This window comes from Balaenoptera borealis (genome assembly GCF_965194805.1).
Source record: "Balaenoptera borealis genome assembly, contig: HAP1_SCAFFOLD_1594, whole genome shotgun sequence".
NCBI lineage: Eukaryota > Metazoa > Chordata > Mammalia > Artiodactyla > Balaenopteridae > Balaenoptera > Balaenoptera borealis.
The window spans coordinates 2,163-27,226 of record NW_028122639.1 but is presented as its reverse complement, the minus strand read 5'-3'; the positions used below and the strand labels follow the sequence as shown (position 1 = coordinate 27,226).

At 39.3% G+C, this 25,064-nt stretch overlaps 1 long non-coding RNA gene and 1 pseudogene across 2 annotated transcripts; one reads left to right on the top strand and one right to left on the bottom strand.

Moving 5' to 3' along the window:
• Positions 1–1,068: 1,068 nt before the first annotated feature.
• On the top strand, positions 1,069–8,671 carry LOC309622123. The gene is made up of 2 exons (XR_014240532.1): positions 1,069–1,205; positions 6,995–8,671. It is a non-coding gene; the product is annotated as an uncharacterized lncRNA (long non-coding RNA).
• A 10,677-nt stretch (positions 8,672–19,348) lies between these two features.
• Positions 19,349–21,320, bottom strand: LOC309622118 (mitochondrial import inner membrane translocase subunit Tim8 A pseudogene; annotated as a pseudogene). The gene has a single exon. The product of its transcript is annotated as a mitochondrial import inner membrane translocase subunit Tim8 A pseudogene (transcript).
• Between the last annotated feature and the right edge of the window lie 3,744 nt (positions 21,321–25,064).

The following is a 25,064-nucleotide window of genomic DNA, read 5'->3' as shown; positions in this document are numbered from 1 at the left end:
ATGACAGTTCCTCATTCCTTCCTTGTTTTTCATGATTTTGACAGTCTTGAGGAATATTTGTCTGATATTTTGTAGAATTGTTCTCAGTCTGGGTTTGGCTGATGTTTTTCTCATGATTCGACTGGAGTTATAGGTTTTGACAAAGAATACCGCAGAAGCGAAGTAACCGTCTCATCACATCATAACAGAGAGTATGTAGTGTCTCCGTGACATCACTGGTGATGTGAAACATCATCACTTGCATAACATGGTGTTTGCTTGGTTTCTCCACTGTAAAGTTACTTTTTCTCCCATTTTATACTGTCTCTGGAATTCAATCATTAAGGCCAGCCCAGGACTGGACTTAAGGGGAAGATTAAGCTTCACCTCCACCTCCTTGGGGAGGAGATGGATGCCGGGGGGGGGCGGGGGGGAGGTTACCTACATATGGAATTCTTCTGTTGGCAAGATTTGTCTTCTCCCTCCCTCCTATTATTTATTTATTTATACACTCATTTATTTACTCCATTATGTTTTAATATGGATTCTTTATAATCTATATACATAATTACAACCTTAAAAACCTCTGGTTCCCCCACTGACATATAAACTTTTTGAGGAAAGGCTCTGTTTCTTTTTTATTTTTGTACACTCTATGCGTTTAGCATAGTCCCCTAATTTATAGTGGACTTCCAGTAATTATTTTTTAATGGATATCTTTCCACTTCAACTGAAAAGTACCCTTTCCTTATATAATAGCATTCTAAATCCAAAATAAAAGTAGATTTTAAAATAAGTAAAAGTAAACTCATGCATGATCACCCTGTAATAAGTATGTAAAAAAGCACAGGGTACTGCAGAAATAACTTAACCATTTGAGTTGGATGTGTCTCCAAAAAATATTGAAGCCACATTTGGAAAGAAATTACAGTATTTGATAAGCCAAGGATATGACCTGCTGTGTGCTTTCTCTTTTTTGTTCAGATCACCAAAGGAGATTAAGACCCCGTTTTCTCCCTTCTCTGGAAAATTATCATCTGATGCAGTCACTCAGATAACAACAGAGAGTCCAGGAAAAACCATGTTTTCATCTGAGATTTTTGTTAATGCTGAAGATCGTGGACATGATATTCCAGACCTCAGTACACAGAAGTTGGGCAAAGTTCCTGTCAAGTTTGCTTCATCATCTTCAGTCCAACAGATTACTGTTCTTCATGGCACAGATGGTAAGAGAATTTTAGGTCACATTACCAACTTTTGTGTGTCATTAACTAAGAAATTTCTTGATTGGGTCTTTCTAGTTAGAAAACCTAATTTTAATTTTAAGCATTAGGTTGTACATGATTAAAACATCTTTTATTTACATAGCTATGAAGAGAATATAATTTATTATGTTTTTACTTCAATTTCTAGTGAAGTTAACAACCTATGTGAAACTCATGCTACTTGTGGCTGACGTATTTTCAACTCATAATACTTGTCATAAGAATGCAAGTAGTTCATGAAAACATAAAAACTATAGAGGTTCAATTTTAGGGAGGTAGATAACTATTTGGCATTGTTTCTTTTACTATTGTTTTGCATGATACAGTGAACAGATAGCAAACACAATACCAGTCTATTTCTTGCTCAAGAAACGTTGAGCAGGGACCCAGGTTGACTGTGACTCTGCTTTCTTTAAAACATGGAACCTTGGATTCATCATCATAGTCAACTGGAAGGGACGAAAAGCATGGAGGAGCACATGTTGGGAGGCTTTTATGGGCTAGGCCTAGGTGTGGCCCACATCACTTTCCACTGACTAGGAATAGTTTAGCTGTGCTTTCCAGGATGAAGAAGAAATGAGTTTTGGTGAACAGCTAGCAATTTCTACCATAAGGTCTACATTTAGAGTGTTCCTATGCTATCATGACAGTGATATTTTTATAGTGCTTATACTATATAACATTCAAAATTATAGCAAGTTATTTTCTTTTTCAGACCAGTAACTGGAAATTTAAGTTCCCATTCTACCTCCAAATGAGGGTGGGAACTTTCAATTACTAATTTTAAAGTATTCAACAGTTTGTACAAATCTATTCAAAATATATTTTAAGTTTTCCTACTTGTGCAAAAAGTTTACCTGTCTGTAGGTATAAATGGAATATGCCTAAATGTATAAAGAAAATTGCTTAGTTCCACATGTAAATTGCACTGAATTTAATTTGAATAAATACATTTATATGTTGAAATGGTTATATTTCTTTTCTTTTTTTTTTTTTTACTTTTATTTATTTTATTTTTGGCTGTGTTGGGTCTTCATCGCTGCGTGCAGCCTTTCTCTAGTTGCGGCGAGCGGGGGCTACTCTTCGTTGCGGTGCACGGGCTTCTCATTGCGGTGGCTTCTCTTGTGGTGGAGCACGGGCTCTAGGCGCGTGGGCTTCGGTGCATGGGCTCAGTAGTTGTGGCTCGCGGGCTCTAGAGCGCAGGCTCAGTAGTTGTGGCACATGGGCTTAGTTGCTCCGCGGCATGGGGGATCTTCCCGGACCAGGGCTGGCACCCGTGTCCCCTGCATTGGCAGGCGGATTCTTAACCACTGCGCTATCAGGGAAACCCGAGATGGTTATATATCTTATACATTTTTATTGTGATATAAAATTATGCCCCCCAAATGTATAGTCTAATCAATATCACACAGAACACCTTTAATGTGTCAGTTACCTATTGCCACCGTGATACTGTATAAGAACCTCGAAAATCTCAGTGCTTCGTAACAACAGACATTTGCTTTCCTCACTCATGGGCTTATGAGTCAGTTGGAGTTTGGCATCAGGATGCAAAAACGGTTTGGGTCTGTTCCACATGCCTTGTACTGAAACCCAGGCTACTCTGGGTATGCTGTTTTCATGTTGGTGGCAGAGCACAGGAGAGGAAATCCAACTGTGAAAGTGTATTTTATACCTCTTCTGACATCAAATGGATCGGTCTACATAGAGCCCACAGTTCACGGTCTTACCTTTACATACAGGTACTTGGTAGAAAAGACTCCTTTAAAAGAGAAATATTATTTGGTTTAATAATAAAAGATTTTTAACTCTGTGGATTCAGAAGTAAAATTTTAAAAATATTTTAAAAGTATACAGAATAGCATGTTGAATTTATGACTATGTGTCCACTGCTCTGAATTAACAAATTAAGAGTAATATGCTATATGTTTATATTTAGTTCCATTTGCAAGTTTTTTGAAGGAATAAAGTTTATGGTTGGACTTTCTTCTTTACCCTTCTGCAGTCCTTTCTTTCTCTCCCAGGAACAACCATTATTTGCTGAATAGTCGCTTCTTCCCCCAGAGATAGGCAGTCCAAAGTAACTTTAAGACTTCTGCATCCAAACAGAAAGTTGTTGAGAATTTCAAAAAGCCACTTATCTTGCCTCTGAATTCTCCATCTCCACATGGTAGCCATTCTTGCCCTGGGTCCATTGTAATTCTGCCCAATTGTTGTTGTCCATTTTCTGCAAACTTTGAACTAAATGGTAAATTTAACCATCACCACCAAGCTTTATATACACTGGTGGAGGAAGAAAACTACTAAGTCAATATTCTAACAATAATGACTACAGCAACGTCCAAAGAGAAGTAGAGGCTACAGCCTATTTTTCCTGTTATTTAAATTCTTCCAGCCTCTATACATTTCTTCATTCTCCTTGAATTCAGCCAGGTTCTCATTGGCTGGGGCTTTGCCTGATAGGTTGGTACAAGTATTCCTAAGTAGTCTAAGGCTTTGCTAGCCCTGCATAGGTTTAAGGTCATTTTTTGTTAATTTCTATGACCAGGCTTGGTAAAGTGGTCCCCTAGGTGTAAGCCATACTCCTACTGACTTTCTTCTTTTAAGGTAACCTTATTTCTCCCTGATAGTTAAGGTCAATTGTAGTTTTAGTCAACACTATGGCATCCTATTCCCTGTATTGTTTCAGTGACATAAAGAATGTAAAATGACTAGATGGCTCCTGTCTCCCGGTAGAAGTGCCCCTCCCTTATTTCTAAGATCTTCCATCAAACAAAGCAGAGTCACAGAGATAGAAAGCAAAAGATTTTAAAGGCTTCTGCCTTTGTTCCTAAATATATGCATTCTGTCTGTAGGATAGGCAAGTGCCATATGTGGTTCTGAGCACATGCCGTATTTGGCAAGCTAGCATTCCAGCCTCAGAAAGTGATGCCTCCCAGCTTGTGCCATGACAGTTATCAGTAAATTGTTCACTCGCTTTTTTGTTTTTGAGTTTACCATAGCTGTGGGTGATCAGGCTTGTGAGGAGAACAGTGACTCCCTTTAGGCATCAGCCTGTTGTCTCATTTCCTTCACTATGAAGTCAGTTCCTTGGTTGGAAGCAGGGTACTAGTAATATGGATTCCATGTCAAATCATCAGAATGATGGAGTGGTCAAGGATGGTAACACAATTCTAAGTAATATAAAAGTTGTTATTGCGTCCAGAATGAAGGAGATCTCATTCTACTCTGGGACTATCAGACTCTGTCTAGAGTATTTTGATTTTTATAAACTAGACATGGGCAACTAGGAGTCCATCTAGAGGTGATTACAGGATGCAAGAGAAGACCATGGTCCATAAGGATAAACTGAAGAAGCTGTTGTGTTTAATCAGGAGAAGTGGTAGCTATCTACAAAATTCTATTTGAATGAGCAGTACAACCCCATGAATACTGAGGAGTAACCTAAACAAGAATTTTATAGGACTCATGTGATGGCAATACTAATCCTTTGTGTAGGCATAGAAAAGGAGAGTAGACTAAAAGGAGGGATGGGATATTTCTGAATGGGAAAATTGAATATTTAAAGATGTCATTTATTCCCAAATGAATTTAAACTCTAATGTAATTCTACTCAAAATTCTAATGGAATTGTTCTTTTGAACTTGTTTAATTGATCTTAAGTTTTTTCCGGAAGACTAATAAAGAAAATACTGGAAAAGAAGAGTAATGGGGAGGATAAATTTTAGCAGCAGCCGGTGGAGTGTTTTAATGGGATGCCTGGAAGTTGCAGACATTATTCTCACCCTTGACCTATGGGCCCAGACTTAGTCATATGTCCATACATGTCTGCAAGGGAGATTGGGAAATACAGTGTACAGATGAGCAGTATGTACCCAGCTAAATATCAAAATGCTGTTACAGAGAGAGAGAGAGTTTCTACCACATCATGAAAGAAAAACAAGTGTATAGAAAAAGATTTCAGGGACTTCCCTGGTGGCGCAGTGGTTAAGAATCCACCTGCCAGTGCAGGGGACACGGGTTCGAGCCCTGGTCCGGGAAGATCCCACATGCCGCAGAGCAACTAAGCCCGTGTGCCACAACTACTGAGCCTGTGCTCTAGAGCCTGCGAGCCACAACTACTGAGCCCATGCTCCACAACTACTGAAGCCTGCGTGCCTAGAGCCTGTGCTCCACAACAAGAGAAGCCACTGCAGTGAGAAGAGTGAGAAGCTCGCGCACCACAACGAACAGTAGCCCCCCCACACCGCAACTAGAGAAAGCCCGCGTGCAGCAATGAAGACCCAATGAAGCAAAAAAATAAGAAGAAGAAGAAAAAGATTTCATCTTCTATAATAATCAAATTACTACCATGTCACAGACATTTTAGAAAGAATTTTAGCAGTTAGTATTTAAAAAAAAGAAACTTTATAAATGACATAATTTTTCACTCTGAAATCAGAAAACTTATGTGAAATGGGGCAGCAGGGGAGAATGGGTATGCTATAAACAGGAAGTCTTTATTACAGAATTCTTTATTATTGAAAATTTAATCCAGCCTAAATTTTTAACATTATGAGAAGGGTTAAATACACTTAATGTGTAGTAGAATGATAAAAAATGTGACGATAGGAAATAAAATGAATATTTTATTATCAATGTAAAGTAGAAAAACTGAATTCCACATTATACATACTATACACAACTATGTAAACAAATAAGAAATACAGAGGAAAGACCTGTAGAAATACATTAAAATATTAATAATAGTTATCTTTGAGTGGTAAGACTTTGTCTTTTTTATTTCTGTGTATTTTTTTAATATTGAGAAGTTATACTTTTTTAATGGGAAACTTATTTTGAAAATCTGCCACATAGAAGAGAATTAGATTTACTTTCTATGACTCTGGAGGGAGAACCTTCAAAGATCAGTAGTAGGGGTTAACAACGACCAGGTTTGGGTTCAATATAAGATAAAGTGTTTCTTAGTTAGAGCCATCTAAATATGGAATAGATTGCTAGGAAGTCGTCTTCTCAATGAATCCTACCCTTACCACTCTATTTAAACTGCATCCTGCTGCAATTTCCCAAATACTTCTAATCTTCCTCAGCATTTTCTAATTTTTGGGGGGGGAGTGGCTGTTTTGGGTCTTTGTTGCTGCACACGGGCTTTCCCTAGCTGTGGTGAGTAGGGGCTACTCTTCGTTGTGGTGCATGGGTTTCTTATTGTGGTGGCTTCTCCTGTTGCAGAGCGTGGGCTCTAGGCGCACAGGCTTCAGTAGTTGCAGCACGAGGGCTCAGTACTCGCAGCACAAGGGCCCTAGAGCACGTGGGCTTCAGTAGTTGCGGCACATGGGCTCAGTAGTTGTGGCGCTCGGGCTCTAGGGCGGGCGGGCTTTGGTAGTTGTGGCACGCAGGCTCAGTAGTTGTGGTGCACAGGCTTAGTTGCTCCACAGCATGTGAGATCTTCCCAGACCAGGTATCGAACCCCTGTCCCCTGCATTGGCAGGCAGATTCTTAACCCACTGCACCACCAGGGAAGTCCCAGTATTTTCTAATTTTTTATGTCACTAATAATTTATAAAAATACTAGATGATTTACTTATTTAGTATGCTAATTGTTTACTGTCTATCTCCCTCTTCTAGAATGCTAGTTTACTGATACATTCCAAGAATCTTGACCACTGCTTGGCACATTAAAGGTGCTTAATATTTGTTCAGTTAATTAATAAATGTTTTCTTATTAATTATTCTGATCTTTATGTCCTTAGGCCAGCCTTTACTGTTGCCATATAAGCCTTCTGGTAGTACAAAGATGTACTATGTTCCCCAATTAAGACAAATTCCTTCATCTCTGGATTCCAAGTCAGACACCACCATTGAGAGCTCACACTCAGGTATTATGCAGAAATTATTCAAAATTTTATTTTTTGAAATTTTATTTGTGGATTGGCTGTTTAATTCTGGATGACATATGAAAGCTCAGTGCTCTTTAATCTTTAAGTGAAACATGGAGATTTTCATGACACAGGCTCTGGTTCAGATAGGTGAGTTATTTGGTCAGATGTATTGTGTACACTCAAACATTTGATAAATATTTGAAGAAAATTGTATGAACAGTTACTTGTTTGGGTTAGTGGACTCCATCTAGGACAAAGGTTTCCAAGTTTTCTCTGTTCACAGTCACCTTAGTGTTTGGGTGATTTCTTTTCTCATCATCGTGGGGATATAAATCATCAGCAGCATATAAATACATGAAGTATTTTTTCAGACACTAAGCTATTATGTTATTAGGGTATAAAAATACTTAGCGTTTTGATCTTACAGCTTAATAAGCAAAAATATTTTTCGTTTTGTGTTTGAAAGAAAACATTTTACTTTGTTCAGAAATATGCATAATTACTTGCTAACGAGATATGTGTGGCTATTAGGGCACAGTTTCTCAAACCTTGAGATGAGATTGGACACAACCACCCTCATTTATTGCTTTTGTTACAGAAACCGTCAAAAATCCAACTCTGCAGAGATACAGACAGCAGCATTGAAAGGAATGTAGCAGTATCTAATGTTGAAACTTTAAACTATCTTTAGCGATTAGTTTTTGTCCTGTACACCAGATATTACATATCACTCTTTCTCTAGAATTTTAAAATATCCCACAACATCCCTGTGAGATCACCACAATAGAACTGCAGATTTAGAAAATGAATAGCATCCTGTGGAGGAACTGAATAAATATTTTCTGTGGAAAATTATAAGGATACAGAGTTGGTATGGTGCGGGGTTTTGATTGTTGGGATAACATATTGATTGGTCCACAGGAGTTGACTTGGTTCAGTTTAGATATAAATTGTTCATGATTTGTCAATAGACATCTTTATAGGTGTAGAAATTAAAAAGAAAGTAGTTGTCCCTGGTCTTACGCAGATTTTCTGTTAATTTTAAGAGGACCCAACTAGTATCTAATGGTAACTGAGTTAAAGCCCCGATATAATTGCTCCTGATTTCCCACTGTGATGCCACTGAAAAAAAGAACCACAAAATGCTCATATGTTAGGATTGATTATGAAGCCTATAACCAGGAACTGGAAGAAATTTTCACTACCTGCATGGCTATGATTTTAAAAACTCACTTAGTGGCTACGAGACATAAAACAAGCTTACTTAATTGATTGTAGGTAGGAAAATCTTTTATCTCAGTCTCACTTTCAGCCCCCTAGTTCAGAAGACAGAATGTACCAATAGAAGTCTAATCAGGTGTTCCAGTATTTTTTGAGGCCTCCTGTGTACTTCTATTCATTTACATCCTAACTCTTCCCTTTGGAGACATTAACTTTGAGAAAAATTGGACAGTAGTGGGAAGAGGAAATGACTCAGGGATGGTACACTGTATCCTGAGAAATACTGTCCGTATAAATAAAGTACTGAATGCATCAGTTAGACAAGAAGAGATCTGTTGGCTATATATACTTGAGGTTGTCATTTATCATGTTCTGCATCTATTCTGAGAGTGAGGGAGTTGACAGTAGAAAATAATAGTTTCTTAGACCAGTAGAGCTGATCTAGATGAAAGCCTAGGAATTGTTCTGATAGATAGTGTCTATTAGTATGTTGTGATTCTATAGATACTAGAAAGATCCAACTAGAGTTTGGGGCCAAGGGCAAGTCATAAACCATTGCAGATATTTGGACCAAATAATTTCTCCTCAGTTGAGAATGAGTAAACAATTGAACTCATAAAATTCTTTTAGAGACAAAAACAAAGGGACTTCCCTGGTGGCGCAGTGGTTAAGAATCCGCCTGCCAATACAGAGGACACGGGTTCCAGCCCTGGTCCGGGAAGATCCCACATGCCACAGAGCAACTAAGCCTGTGCGCCACAACTACTGAGCCTGCGCTTTAGAGCCTGCGAGCCACGACTACTGAAGCCCGCATGCCTAGAGCCCGTGCTCCACAACAAGAGAAGCCACTGCAATGAGAAGCCCGCGCACTGCAACGAAATGTAGCCCCCGCTCGCCGCAACTAGAGGAAGCCCGTGCACAGCACCGAAGACCCTACACAGGCAAAAATAAAAATAAATAAATTAAAAACAAAACAAAAACAAGGCAAAGGTAACCTCGCAAAGAAAGAGATAGATGTTAGAGATTTACTCATTAGGTCAAGTAACACTCTGAAGTAGTAACAGGATTTCATTTATATCTGACAGTAAGTTCTGTGAAGATAGGTACTATGTCTTTTTTTTTGTAAGCCATTTTATACCTCATACCAATATATAATATAGATGTTATTTTTATATTCATTTAAAGACATTTAAATATTTTGTGTACTAGTACTGTCAATAGGAGCAAAAAGCCATGGGGAGAGAACTGGTTGGGATTTTTAAAACAAAGTGAGGAGTTAATAGCAGAAAAAAATGGTGGAGTAAAGACCTCCAACATTTTGCCCTGTGATAAAAGCAACAGAATTTTGGCAAAACTTTATGGAAAACTTTTCCAAAACTCGAAATTAACCAAAGGCTTGTAGCTTTTGTAGTAAGCATTTATTCAAGAAAAATGGCTGAACCTTGATAAGAATAGTAAGCTTGTGGCATTTTACCTTGCCCTATTCTCATTGCCACACTCAGCTCAGTGATAACCTTGAAAAATATCAGCCTGCATTCCCAGGACTGGAGGGAGCAGAACAGAGCTGGACCTCTTTCACAATTTCATTCCCAAAGAATTGTCAGTATTTGATCTGTCTGATGGCTCTCTGGAAGACTCCACTCAAAAGGCTTATCTTTATTTGACCTTACCCAGAGCTATCCAGTGCGTATGAGCCTCTGTGTCTATGTGTGAGGTGTTTGTCAAAAAACACTTACAGGCAAGTGTTTTATTTTAGTTTCTTAAATATTTATTTATTTTATTTATTTATTTTGGCTGCGCCGGGTCTTAGTTGCACCACTCAGGATCTTCGTTGCGGCATGCGGACTCCTTAGTTGCAGGACCTAGTTCCCTGACCAGGGATCGATCCCGGGGCCCCTGCATTGGGAGCCCGGAGTCTTACCCCCTAGACCACCAGGGAAGTCCCCAGGCAACTGTTTTAATGTCACAATGCAGGAGGCAGTGGATAACACTTTAGACAAACAATAGACTAACCAAAAGCTTTAACGGAAAAACTGAGGATGAGATGTCCATAGATATTTTGAAAAGCATTGATATATTCCTAGGACTCTAGAAGACCACAAGTGTGCACAGGCCTGAGTGCATGCTCAGGAAAGATCTGAGAGGGGCCTACCCTTTACCTTTGGCTGCCCTTGAGGCTCTGGGCAAGAAGAAAGGGAAGGCTAAGGCAGAATTGATAACTCCCTGCCCTCAGCATTGATGGCTATGTGCACGTAGTCCCTCGGCAAAGACTGGGAGATTTATTGTTTCTAGATGTTTAAGGATACCTCCATCTAGGCATTAGCTGACCACTAAGCTAGTTGAGTGGCAGCTTCAGTAGACTTCATAGAATTTGTTCAGAAAAGTTACTTAAAAAAAAAACAGCGTAAAGCAACAGCAGGAAACTGTAGGGAGGTAGTAGACTCTGATTTCCAGGGTTGTCACATTATATTTTTTAAGATGTCGAGTTTTCAACAAAAAGTTACAAGATATGGAAATTCAAAGTAAAAACAAAATATATGGACCATACAAAAGTTTAGAAACTGTCTGTGAGGAATCTCAGACATTGGACTTACTAAATGAAGATGTTAAAATAGCTATTTAAAATATGTTCAAAGAACTAAATGAAACCATGTCTAAAGAAGTATAGGGAGAGGGGCAAGATGGCGGAAGAGTAAGACGAGGAGATCACCTTCCTTCCCACAGATACAGTAGAAATACATCTACACGTGGAACTGCTCCTACAGAACACCCACTGAACGCTGGCAGAAGACGTCAGAACTCCCAAAAGGCAAGAGACTCCCCACGTACTTGGGTAGGGCAAAAGAAAAAAGAAAAAACAGAGACAAAAGAATAGGGACAGGACCTGCACCAGTGGGAGGGAGCTGTGAAGGAGGAAAGGTTTCCACACACTAGGAAGCCCCTTCACGGGCAGAGACTGTGGGTGGCAGAGGGGGGAAGCTTCGGAGCCACGGAGGAGAGCGCAGCCACAGGGGTGCGGAGGGCAAAGCGGAGAGATTCCCGCACGGAGGAGCGGTGCTGAGTGGCACTCACCAGCCCGAGAGGCTTGTCTGCTCAGCCGCTGGGGCGGGTGGGGGCTGGGAGCTGAGGCTCGGGCTTCGGTGCTAGCCGAGAGGGAGTCCGGGAAAAAGTCTGCAGCTGCCAAAGAGGCAAGAGACTTTTTCTTGCCTCTTTGTTTCGTGGCGCGCAAGGAGAGGGGATTCAGAGCGCCGCCTAAACGAGCTCCAGAGACGGGCGCGAGCCGCGGCTATAAGCGCGGACCCCAGAGGCGGGCGCGAGCCGTGGCTAACAGCGCGGACCCCAGAGACGGGCGTGAGCCGCGGTTATCAGCGTGGACCCCAGAGACGGGCGGGAGACGCTAAGGCTGCTGCTGCCGCCACCAAGAAGCCTGTGTGCGAGCACAGGTCACTCTACACACCGCCCCTCCCGGGAGCCTGTGCAGCTCGCCACTGCCAGGGTCCCGTGATCCAGGGACAACTTCGCCGGGAGAACGCACGGCGCGCCTCAGGCTGCTGCAACGTCACGCCGGCCTCTGCTGCCGCAGGCTTGCCCCGCCTCCTCCATACCGCTCCCTCCCCCCGGCCTGAGTGAGCCAGAGCTCCCGAAGCAGCTGCTTCTTTAACCCCGTCCTGTCTGGGCGGGGAACAGACGCCCTCAGGCGACCTACACGCAGAGGCGGGTCCAAATCCAAAGCTGAACTCCGGGAGCTGTACGAACAAAGAAGAGAAAGGGAAGTCTCTCCCAGCAGCCTCAGAAGCAGTGGGTTAAAGCTCCACAAACAACTTGATGTGCCTGCATCTGTTGAATACCTGAATAGACAACGAATCATCCCAAATTCAAGAGGTGGACTTTGGGAGCAGAATATATTAATTTTTCCCCTTTTCCTTTTTTTGTGAGTGTATATGTGTATGCTTCTGGGTGAGATTTTGTCTGTATAGCTTTGCTTTCACCATTAGTCCTAGGGTTAGGTCCGTCCATGTTTTTTTTCTTTGTTTTTTTGTTCACTCAAAAAAATTTTTTTTCCTAATAAATGTTTTCTTAATATTTTTTCCCTTATTTTCTATTTTTAGAAATTAAAAAAAAATTTTAATAAGTTTTTTCATATTTTTTATTTTAAAAAATTAAACATTTTTTCTTAATAAATTTTTTTCTTAATAATTTTTTTCTTATTTTTTACTACAAAAAATTAATAAATCTATTTTTAAAAATTAAAAAAAATTTTTTTTCTGAATACATTTATTCTTAATTTTTTTTCTTATTTTTTATTATAATAGCTTTATTTTATTTTATTTTATCCTCTTTCTTTCTTTCTTTCTATTTTTTTCTCCTTTTTATTCTGAGCCATGTGGACGAAAGGCTCTTGGTGCTCCAGCCAGGCATCAGGGCTGTGCCTCTGAGGTGGGAGAGCCAACTTCAGGACACTGGTCCACAAGAGACCTCCCTTCTCCACGTAACATCAAACGGTGAAAATCTCTCAGAGACCTCCATCTCAACATCAAGACCCAGCTTAACTCAACGACCAGCAAGCTACAGTGCTGGACACCCTATGCCAAACAACTAGCAAGACAGGAATACAGCCCCATCCATTAGCAGAGAGGCTGCCTAAAATCATAATAAGGCCACAGACACCCCAAAACACACCACCAGACGTGGACGTGCCCACCAGAAAGACAAAATCCAACCTCATCCACCAGAACACAGGCACTAGTCCCCTCCACCAGGAAGCCTACACAACCCACTGAACCAACCTTAGCCACTGGGGACAGATACCAAAAGCAACGGGAACTACGAACCTGCAGCCTGTGAAAAGGAGACCCCAAACACAGTAAGATAAGCAAAATGAGAAGACAAAAAACCACACAGCAGGTGAAGGAGCAGGGTCAAAACACACCAGACCTAACAGATGAAGAGGAAATAGGCAGTCTACCTGAAAAAGAATTCAGAATAATGATAGTAAAGATGATCCAAAATCTTGGAAATAGAATAGACAAAATGCAAGAAACATTTAACAAGGACGTAGAAGAACTAGAGAGGAACCAAGCAACGATGAAAAACACAATAAATGAAATTAAAAATACTCTAGACGGGATCAATAGCAGAATAACTGAGGCAGAAGAACGGATAAGTGACCTGGAAGATAAAATAGTGGAAATAACTACTGCAGAGCAGAATAAAGAAAAAAGAATGAAAAGAACTGAGGACAGTCTCAGAGACCTCTGGGACAACATTAAACGCACCAACATTCGAATTATAGGGGTCCCAGAAGAAGAAGAGAAAAAGAAAGGGACTGAGAAAATATTTGAAGAGATTATAGTTGAAAACTTCCCTAATATGGGAAAGGAAATAGTTAATCAAGTCCTGGAAGCACAGAGAGTCCCATACAGGATAAATCCAAGGAGAAACATGCCAAGACACATATTAATCAAACTATCAAAAATTAAATATAAAGAAAGCATATTAAGAGCAGCAAGGGAAAAACAACAAATAACACACAAGGGAATCCCCATAAGGTTAACATCTGATCTTTCAGCAGAAACTCTGCAAGCCAGAAGGGAGTGGCAGGATATACTTAAAGTCATGAAGGAGAAAAACCTACAACCAAGGTTACTCTACCCAGCAAGGATCTCATTCAGATTCGATGGAGAAATGAAAACCTTTACAGACAAGCAAAAGCTGAGAGAGTTCAGCACCACCAAACCAGCTTTACAACAAATGCTAAAGGAACTTCTCTAGGCAAGAAACACAAGAGAAGGAAAACACCTACAATAACAAACATAAACTATTTAAGAAAATGGGAATAGGAACATACATATCAATAATTACCTTAAATATAAATGGATTAAATGCTCCCACCAAAAGACACAGGCTGGCTGAATGGATACAAAAGCAAGACCCATATATATGCTGTCTACAAGAGACCCACTTCAGACCTAGAGACACATACAGACTGAAAGTGAGGGGATGGAAAAAGATATTCCATGCAAATGGAAATCAAAAGAAAGCTGGAGTAGCAATTCTCATATCAGACAAAATAGACTTTAAAATAAAGACTATTACAAGAGACAAAGAAGGACACTATATAATGATCAAGGGATCGATCCAAGAAGAAGATATAACAATTGTAAACATTTATGCACCCAACATAGGAGCACCTCAGTACATAAGGCAAATACTAACAGCCATAAAAGGGGAAATCGACAGCAACACAATCATAGTAGGGGACTTTAACACCCCACTTTCACCAATGGACAGATCATCCAAAATGAAAATAAATAAGGAAACACGAGCTTTAAATGATACATTAAACAAGATGGACTTAATTGATATTTATAGGACATTCCACCCAAAAACAACAGAATACACATTTTTCTCAAGTGCTCATGGAACATTCTCCAGGATAGATCATATCTTGGGTCACAAAACAAGCCTTGGTAAATTTAAGAAAATTGAAATCGTATCAAGTATCTTTTCTGACCACAACGCTATGAGACTAGATATCAATTACAGGAAAAGGTCTGTAAAAAATACAAACACATGGAGGCTACACAATACACTACTTATTAACGAAGTGATCACTGAAGAAATCAAAGGGGAAATCAAAAAATACCTAGAAACAAATGACAATGGAGACACGACGACCCAAAACCTATGGGACGCAGCAAAAGCAGTGCTAAGAGGGAAGTTTATAGCAATAGAAGCCTACATCAAGAAACAGGAAACATCTCGAATAAACAACCTAACCTTGCACCTAAAGCAATTAGAGAAAGAAGAACAAAAAAACCCCAAAGCTAGCAGAAGGAAAGAAATCATAAAGATCAGATCAGAAATAAATGAAAAAGAAATGAAGGAAACAATAGCAAAAATCAATGAAACTAAAAGCTGGTTCTTCAAGAAGATAAACAAAATTGATAAACCATTAGCCAGACTCATCAAGAGAAAAAGGGAGAAGACTCAAATCAATAGAATTAGAAATGAAAAAGGAGAAGTAACCACTGACACTGCAGAAATACAAACGATCATGAGAGATTACTACAAGCAACTCTATGCCAATAAAATGGACAACCTGGAAGAAATGGACAGATGCTTAGAAATGCACAACCCACCGAGACTGAACCAGGAAGAAATAGAAAATATGAACAGACCGATCACAAGCACTGAAATTGAAACTGTGATTAAAAATCTTCCAACAAACAAAAGCCCAGGACCAGATGGCTTCACAGGCGAATTCTATCAAACATTTAGAGAAGAGCTAACACCTATCCTTCTCAAACTCTTCCAAAATATTGCAGAGGGAGGAACACTCCCCAACTCATTCTACGAGGCCACCATCACCCTGATACCAAAACCAGACAAAGATGTCACAAAGAAAGAAAACTACAGGCCAATATCACTGATGAACACAGATGCAAAAATCCTCAACAAAATACTAGCAAACAGAATCCAACAGCACATTAAAAGGATCATACACCATGATCAAGTGGGGTTTATTCCAGGAATGCAAGGATTCTTCAATATACGCAAATCAATCAACGTGAATACATCATATTAACAAATTGAAGGAGAAAAACCATATGATCATCTCAATAGATGCAGAGAAAGCTTTCGACAAAATTCAACACCCATTTATGATAAAAGCCCTGCAGAAAGTAGGCATAGAGGGAACTTTCCTCAACATAATAAAGGCCATATATGACAAACCCACAGCCAACATTGTCCTCAATGGTGAGAAACTGAAACCATTTCCACTAAGATCAGGAACAAGACAAGGTTGCCCACTCTCACCACTATTATTCAACATAGTTTTGGAAGTTTTAGCCACAGCAATCAGAGAAGAAAAAGAAATAAAAGGAATCCAAATCGGAAAAGAAGAAGTAAAGCTGTCACTGTTTGCAGATGACATGATACTATACATAGAGAATCCTAAAACTGGCACCAGAAAACTACTAGAGCTAATCAATGAATTTGGTAAAGTAGCAGGATACAAAATTAATGCACAGAAATCTCTTGCCTTCCTATATACTAATGATGAAAAATCTGAAAGTGAAATTAAGAGAACACTCCCGTTTACCATTGCAACAAAAAGAATAAAATATCTAGGAATAAACCTACCTAAGGAGACAAAAGACCTGTATGCCGAAAATTATAGGACACTGATGAAAGAAATTAAAGATGATACAAATAGATGGAGAGATATACCATGTTCTTGGATTGGAAGAATCAACATTGTGAAAATGACTCTACTACCCAAAGAAATCTACAGATTCAATGCAATCCCTATCAAACTACCACTGGCATTTTTCACAGAACTAGAACCAAAAATTTCACAATTTCTATGGAGAACAAAAGACCCCGAATAGCCAAAGCAATCTTGAGAACGAAAAATGGAGCTGGAGGAATCAGGCTCCCTGACTTCAGACTATATTACAAAGCTACAGGAATCAAGACAGTTTGGTACTGGCACAAAAACAGAAATATAGATCAATGGAACAGGATAGAAAGCCCAGAGATAAACCCACGCACATATGGTCACCTTATCTTTGATAAAGGAGGCAAGCATATACAGTGGAGAAAAGACAGCCTCTTTAATAAGTGGTGCTGGGAAAATTGGACAGGTACATGTAAAAGTATGAAATTAGAACACTCCCTGACACCATACACAAAAATAAACTCAAAATGGATTAAAGACCTAAGTGTAAGGCCAGACACTATCAAACTCTTAGAGGAAAACATAGGCAGAACACTCTATGACATAAATCACAGCAAGATCCTTTTTGACCCAGATCCTAGAGAAATGGAAATAAGAACACAAATAAACAAATGGGACCTAATGAAACTTAAAAGCTTTTGCACAGCAAAGGAAACCATAAACAAGACCAAAAGACAACCCTCAGAATGGGAGAAAATATTTGCAAATGAAGCAACTGACAAAGGATTAATCTCCGAGATTTACAAGCAGCTCATGCAGCTCAATAACAAAAAAACAAACAACCCAATCCAAAAATGGGCAGAAGACCTAAATAGACATTTCTCCAAAGAAGATATACAGATGGCCAACAGACACATGAAAGCATGCTCAACATCATTAATCATTAGAGAAATGCAAATCAAAACTACAATGAGGTATCATCTCACACCGGTCAGAATGGCCATCATCAAAAAATCTAGAAACAATAAATGCTGGAGAGGGTGTGGAGAAAAGGGAGCACTCTTGCACTGTTGGTGGGAATGTAAATTGATACAGCCACTATGGAGGACAGTATGGAGGTTCCTTAAAAAACTACAAATAGAACTACCATACGACCCAGCAATCCCACTTCTGGGCATATACCCTGAGAAAACCATAATTCAAAAAGAGTCATGTACCAAAATGTTCATTGCAGCTCTATTTACAATAGCCAGGACATGGAAGCAACCTAAGTGTCCATCATCGGATGAATGGATAAAGAAGATGTGGCACATATATACAGTGGAATATTACTCAGCCATAAAAAGAAATGAAATGGAGGTATTTGTAATGAGGTGGATGGAGTTAGAGTCTGTCATACAGAGTGAAGTAAGTCAGAAAGAGAAAAAAAAATACAGTATGCTAACACATATATATGGAATCTAAGGGAAAAAAAAAGGGCCATGAAGAACCTAGTGGCAAGATGGGAATAAAGACACAGACCTACTAAAGAATGGACTTGAGGATATGGGGAGGGGGAGGGGTGAGATGCGACAGGATGAGAGAGTGTCATGGACATATATACACTACCAAATGTAAAATAGATAGCTAGTGGGAAGCAGCCGCATAGCACAGGGAGATCAGCACGGTGCTTTGTGACCACCTTGGGGGGGGGTGGGATGGGGAGGGTGGGAGGGAGGGAGATGCGGAAGGGAGGAGATATGGAAACGTGTGTATATCTGTAGCTGATTCACTTTGTTATAAAGCAGAAACTAACACACAATTGTGAAGCAATTATACTTCAATAAAGATGTTTAAAAAAAAAAAAAAGAAGTATAAGAACAGTGTCTTACCAAATAGAGAATATCAATAAAGAGAAATTACAAAAAAGAACCAAATAGAAGATCTGTAGTTGAAAAGTACAATAACTAAAATAAAAAATTGACTGGAGAAAGCTCAGTATCAGATTTGAACAGGCAGAAGTATGAGTCAGTGAACTTGAAGATAGGCCAATTGAGATTATCCAGTGTGAGAAACAGAAAGAAAAAAGAATGAAGAGAAATTAACAGAATCTCAGAGTCCTATGGGACACCTTCAAGCATCCTATTATACACATAATGGGAGTTCCAGATGAAGAGACAGAAAAAGAGACTGAAGGAGTATTTGGAGAAATAATGGCCTAAAATTTCACAAATTTGATGACTGCTGTTAATCTGCACATCCCAAAAGCTCAAGGAAGTCCAAGCATGATACAGTCAAAGAGAGCCACATCTACATACATCATAAACCATCAAATGACAAAGACAGTGTTAAAGCAGCAAGAGCGGAGTTATCATGTACAAAGAATCTTCAATAAAACTAATTGCTGATTTTTCATCAGAAACCATAGAGGCCAGAAGGCATTGCAATGACATATGCAAAGAGCTGAGGAAAAGAACCTGCCTACCAAGTATTCTGTACCTAGCAAAACTACCCTTCAGAAATGAAGGAGAGATGAAGACATTCTCAGATAAACAACAGTTGAAAGACTCCACTGCTAGCAAACTGACCCACAGAAAATACTAAAGAGATTTTTTTCAAGATGGAATGGTGAACACCAGACAGTAACTTAAATCCACATGAAAAAAGTACTAAAGGTAACTACATAAGTAAATACAAAAGACAGTATAAATGTATTTTTGTTTGTAAGTCAGTTTTTCTCCTATATGACTTAAAAGACAAATGCAGTATAAGCAAGTCCCAAATACATAAAGAAAAACTAACAGAATTAAAATGAAAAAACCTGACACTATTTTTTTAAATAAATAAATAAATTTATTTATTTATTTATTTGTATTTTTATTTTTGGCTGCGCTGGGTCTTCGTTGCCGCGCGCGAGTTTTCTCTAGCTGTGGCGAGCAGGGGCTACTCTTTGTTGTGGTGCGCGGGCTTCTCATTGTGCTGGCTTCTCTTGTTGAGGAGCACGGGCTCTAAGTGCATGGGCTTCAGTAGTTGTGGCTCTTGGGCTCTAGAGCGCAGGCTCAGTAGTTTTGGCGCGCAGGCTTAGTTGCTCCGCGGCATGTGAGATCTTCCCAGACCAGGGCTCGAGCCCGTGTCCCCTGCATTGGCAGGCGGATTCTTAACCACTGTACCACCAGGGAAGTCCGAAAAACTGACACTATTAAACGGAGAAATATTTCAAGCCAATAGCAAACGGTCATATATTGTATAATTCCATGTATATGAAATGTCCAGAATGAGCAAATCCATATAGACAGAAAGTAGATTAGTGGATGCCAGGGGATGTTGGGGAGGGGAAAATAGGGAGTAACAGCTAACATATACAAGATTTCTTTGTGGGGGCGTGACAAAAATGTTCTGGAATTAGATAGCAATATTGGTTGTGAAAATACTAAGAACTAGTGAATTGTACACTTACTTTAATCGGTGAATTTTTTTTTTTGAATCTTGTAGAAGTTTTTATTTCAGTGATGAAAAGAACGCAGTAAATGGAAACTATGCTGGTTTACGTTAGGCATGCACCTCTACCTGAAACTGCTGTTAGTTTTTGACTGGCCTAAATCTTTATAACTTATTTTTTCATTTAGGCACATCTTTAAATTTTTTTGGACCCTGACATACAGGGTAAGTTAACGTCTTCCTTGTGGCAGTTTAGTATGAGAATTATGTTCGCTGGCTAGATTCCTTTAACTAAAGTCCTCTAGACTCTCAGGCTACCTGTACTAGCTCAAGACTGTACTTTATATATAGAAATTTAAGTGAATCACAGTATAAGGGAGGGAGATAATCTAGAAAAGTGAAATGTACTGTATGAATACTCCATACATTTTTTTTCCAGCACTGATAATCAAACACTAGATAAGGAGGCCTACAGTCAAGTACCAAATTACTCTTTCCCCCACTGCTGCCCTTTCTGAGAGACACAAAGATGTATATCGATCTCTCCAGAAATCTGAAAGGAATCCACACAAATAACAGATTATTACCTATGTGGTCCCACATATCAAATTATAGAGCAGTTCCACTATTAAAATTATAGGAAGCAGTTAATGGGACTATGAGGAAAGCATCGTCCCACATACAGTAACATACACCTAGTAGAGTTTTCCATTCATCTGTCAATTGTTTTCCCAAGATTAGCATTAAAAAACACAACCCCAAACACATTTGACCCTCAAACCACCCCCACACACAAAAATCGGTCTTTATTCATTCTCAGATGACAGGATGTCCCAAGAGTGACAAAGGTGGGAGCCGATCCCCCCACAGCCTTTTCTTCAACCATCCCATCAACTGCTCTTCATTTCTTGAACTACCTTCCTTTTCCAGAGAGGTAATACTCAGGTCAGTCAGAAAGGCTTTCTGAGAAGACTGGCTTGGATTTCTGGGTCTGTTCCAGTCGATTCTAGATGAATTGGCTTGTATCAATGAAGCGCTCAACGCAGTTCACAAAACAAGCCTCAGCCCGACTGTCCAACTTTGGCCCAGGCTTGTCCATGCACATTTCCCAACAAAGTTCCGTCATCTGGTGCACCAGCTGCTGGAAGCGCTGCTTCTGAGTCTCTACCTCCGTGCAATGCTGCAGCTGCGGGTCGACCGAGCCCAAACCCGCTGCGGAGGAAGACGAGGAGGACGCCATCCCAGCGCGGCCACGCGTGCCGAGACAAACTCCGCACCAAGTCACCGACCTTCACGTGTCTCCGCGGCAGAACCCTTAAATGGTGAATTTCATGTTTTGTCTCAATTTAGAAAAAAAGTGTGTGTGTGTGGGGGAGGGGGTGGGCAGGAATGAACATATGAAGGAAAAGACTGCCTAAAACTGTAAAGATTTGGTAACAGATTTAAAATACATTTTGCAGGCAAGAAAGGGTGGAATTAACATGAAGGAAGTTAAATTAGTGATGAGGACAAATCTGAGAGTCTGCAAAATTACAGAGGAAAAAGGAGAAGAAAATGAAAATGCTGTGAAAGATGATGAGAGACATAAGAAACATAGCTAAGTAAACCAAACCAAGAATTATATCTGCAGCTGAAGAAGAAAGTAATATTCAAACACTTAATTGAATAAAACATCCTCCTCCTGAAAAGGGGAACACTGTATGCAGATTGAAAGTTGCCATAAAAATCCAGGGAAAAATCAGAGACTGAGACACATATCAGAAAAAGATTTTTGAGTCAAAATAAATAGAAGAAAATCCCATAAATATACAATTTAAAAAAAAAAGTTAAGAGAAGAAAATTTAGTCTGATATCAGGCTTATTTAAAATACTAAATGTAAAAATAATGGAACCAAATCTGTATTTATTGGGGAAATTATATAATTCAAGGATTTATGGACCCAGTGCATTTTCATTAAGCACTATGACAATGAAAAGACATTTTCACAAGTACACAGCAGCTAGAAAGTATATTCAACCTCTGTACCTTCTTGAAAAATTCACTTGAAGACTCACCCAGCTGAAGAGATGAATCAAAATGAAGAATTCATTACAGAGAAATGAAGCAATGCTGAAAGTGATCAGTGGTGAACTTTGAAGTCAGTTTGACACAACACTCATCTAAATAGCAAATTTAGTTACAAGGTGGAAAAAAAAATGCCAAAAGTTAATTTTGGAATGAAAGGCATGAAAAGAAAAAACAATTGTATTTTTTTGTCTTTTTGACTAAAGAGCTGTCATTTTATTCATGACTTGGTGATCAGATAGGTTAAAGAAGTTTTCATAAAAAATAAATTTGACTTGATTAAAATTTAAAACTTGTGTGCACCAAAAAAAAAAAAAAAAAAAAAAAACACCATCAACATAGTAAAAAGGTTGCACACAGAATTGGGAAAAACATTTGCAATTCATATATCTGATGAGAGATGACTATCCATAATATATGAAGAACTCTTACAGTTCAACAACAGCAAAAAGCAATCTAATTTTTAAATGAGTACAGAATCTGAAGAGACATTTCTCCAGGAAAGATACAGATGGCCAAAAAGAACGTGAAAAGATGTTTTACTTCATTAGTCATGAAGGAAATGTAAATAAAAACTACAAAGAGATACCACTTCATACCCATTAGGATGGCTTTTATGAAATAAAAAAGAGCAAGGGTTGGCAGGGATATGGTGAAATTGGAACTCTTGTGTATTGCTGATGGGAATGTAAAATGGTATAGCCACCGTGGAAAACAGTGTAGTGGTTCCTCAAAAAATGAAACATAGAATTACTATATGATCTAGCAATTCTTCTTCTAAGTATATACCCAAAAGAATCGAAAGCAGGGATTTGAACAGATTTTGAACACCCAGGTTCATAGCAGCATTATTAACAATAGCCAAAGGGTGAGAACAATCCAGATGTCTACCACCTGATGAATGGATCAATACAATGTGATACATACATACAATAGAATATTATTCAGCCTTAAAAAGGAGTGAATTTCTGACACATGCTACACTGTGGATGGACTTTGAAGGCATTGTGCTAAGTAATACAAGCCAGTCACAAAAGGGTTGGAGGAGGAGGAAAAGGGAGTTATTGTTTAATAGGTACAGAGTTTCCATTTGGGAAAATGAGTTAATTCTGGAGATGGATGGTGTGATGGTTGCCCAACAATGTGAATATACTTAATGCCTTAACTTGTATACTTAAAAATGTTTGAAATGGTAAATTTTATGTATATTTTACCACAATGGAAAAAAGCTACCAAAAAATGAAACTCGAAAAGAATTTTAAAACTAGATATCTGTCTTCCAAATTATTGTTGAGTATATAAAATAAGCAAAATAACATAGAACAAGAACAGGAAACAAGAGGGGCTTCCGTGGTGGCGCAGTGGTTAAGAATCTGCCTGCCGTCGCAGGGGACACGGGTTCAAGCCCTGGTCCAGGAAGACCCCACATGCCGTGGAGCAGCTAAGTCCATGCACCACAACTACTGAGCCCGCATGCCACGACTACTGAAGCCCGCGAGCCTAGAGCCCATGCTCCGCAACAAGAGAAGCCACCGCAATGAGAAGCCCGCGCACCACAACGAAGAGTAGCCCCGCTCGCCGCAACTACAGAAAGCCCGCGCGCAGCAATGAGCACCCAATGCAACCAAATAAATAAACAAATAAATACATTTATTAAAGAAAAAGAATGAAAACTAAACTTTTTAAGCCTAGTCTTTCAGAACAGTAGAATGGGCTCCCAAAGAACCTTTCAAATGCTAATTTTTCTCTTTTCCTTACAAATTCTATAATCTAATAAATTATATACTTGCACTGTTTCTTAGATGTTCAATTGCTTTCCTGATTCCATTTTTTTTCATATGTATTCACCTTTGCCCAAAATGCTTTTCTCTTTCCATCTCAGTTTTTTTGGTTTTGTTTTAAACATCTTTATTGGAGTATAATTGCTTGACAATGGTGTGTTAGTTTCTGCTTTATAACAAAGTGAATCAGCTATACATATACATATATCCCCATATCTCCTCCCTCTTGCATCTCCCTCCCACCCTCCCGATCCCACCCCTCTAGCTGGTCACACCACACTGAGCTGATCTCCCTGTGCTATGCGGCTGCTTCCCACTAACTATCTATTTTACATTTGGTAGTATATGAGTCCGTGCCACTCTCTCACTTCGTCCCAGCTTCCCCTTCCCCCTCCCCGTGTCCTCACGTCTGTTCTCTACGTCTGCGTCTTTATTCCTGTCCTGCATCCATCTCACTGTTTATCCAGTGTAACTCTCTTCTCACACTAGTAGATGCTTGAGAGGTATTTTAAAATAATTTTTGTCAGCTTCCTGTCTGAATCGTGATTTCCCTCTCTTAGGTTCCAGGGCTGCTGCTGCTTCAGAGCAGTCAGCTCAACTACAAGACACGAAGATTGATAATCTAGCAGACACTAAAGCCATTAAACAGAAAGGGGAGATCCACAGTAAGAGGACCGTTCCTAAGGAAGCCTGGCCCGAAGAGAAGAAATCCTTGCAAATAGATATTGCAGGTAATGGGGAGTGGGGTAGGGGGTGTGAGAGAGAGAGAGCATGCACACGCAAACGCCTGTGTCTACGTGTTTCCACTTAATTCTGATGAGACTATAGTCTCACAATTTAAACAGAGTTCCATCTTTTTATTTTTTGCTTTCTTATGCATATCACTTCAGTGCTTCTTTGTCTGTGTGGATGTATGTATTTATTTGTAAGATAATTGTTACTTCTGGGAAAAGACACTGGCAATTTAGAAACAAAATTACAATTAAATACCCAAGGCTGATAGTATTAGAAGTGAAGTATCATGTCTCAACACTGAAACAGGGGAGGGAAAGCTTAAGGCATTCCAGATGACTGTGACAAAGACAGAAAGAATCTCAATACAAACTTTTAAAAAATTACAATAAAAAAGACCCAAGATCAAATCTATTTATGTTCACCCATGGCCCCCTTTTTCTAATAACATAAAAGAAAAGTGTATAGGACACAAGCCATTACTACCTAGCTGTCAAAGGAAAACTGGATATCCACATGCAGAAGAATTAATTTGGACCA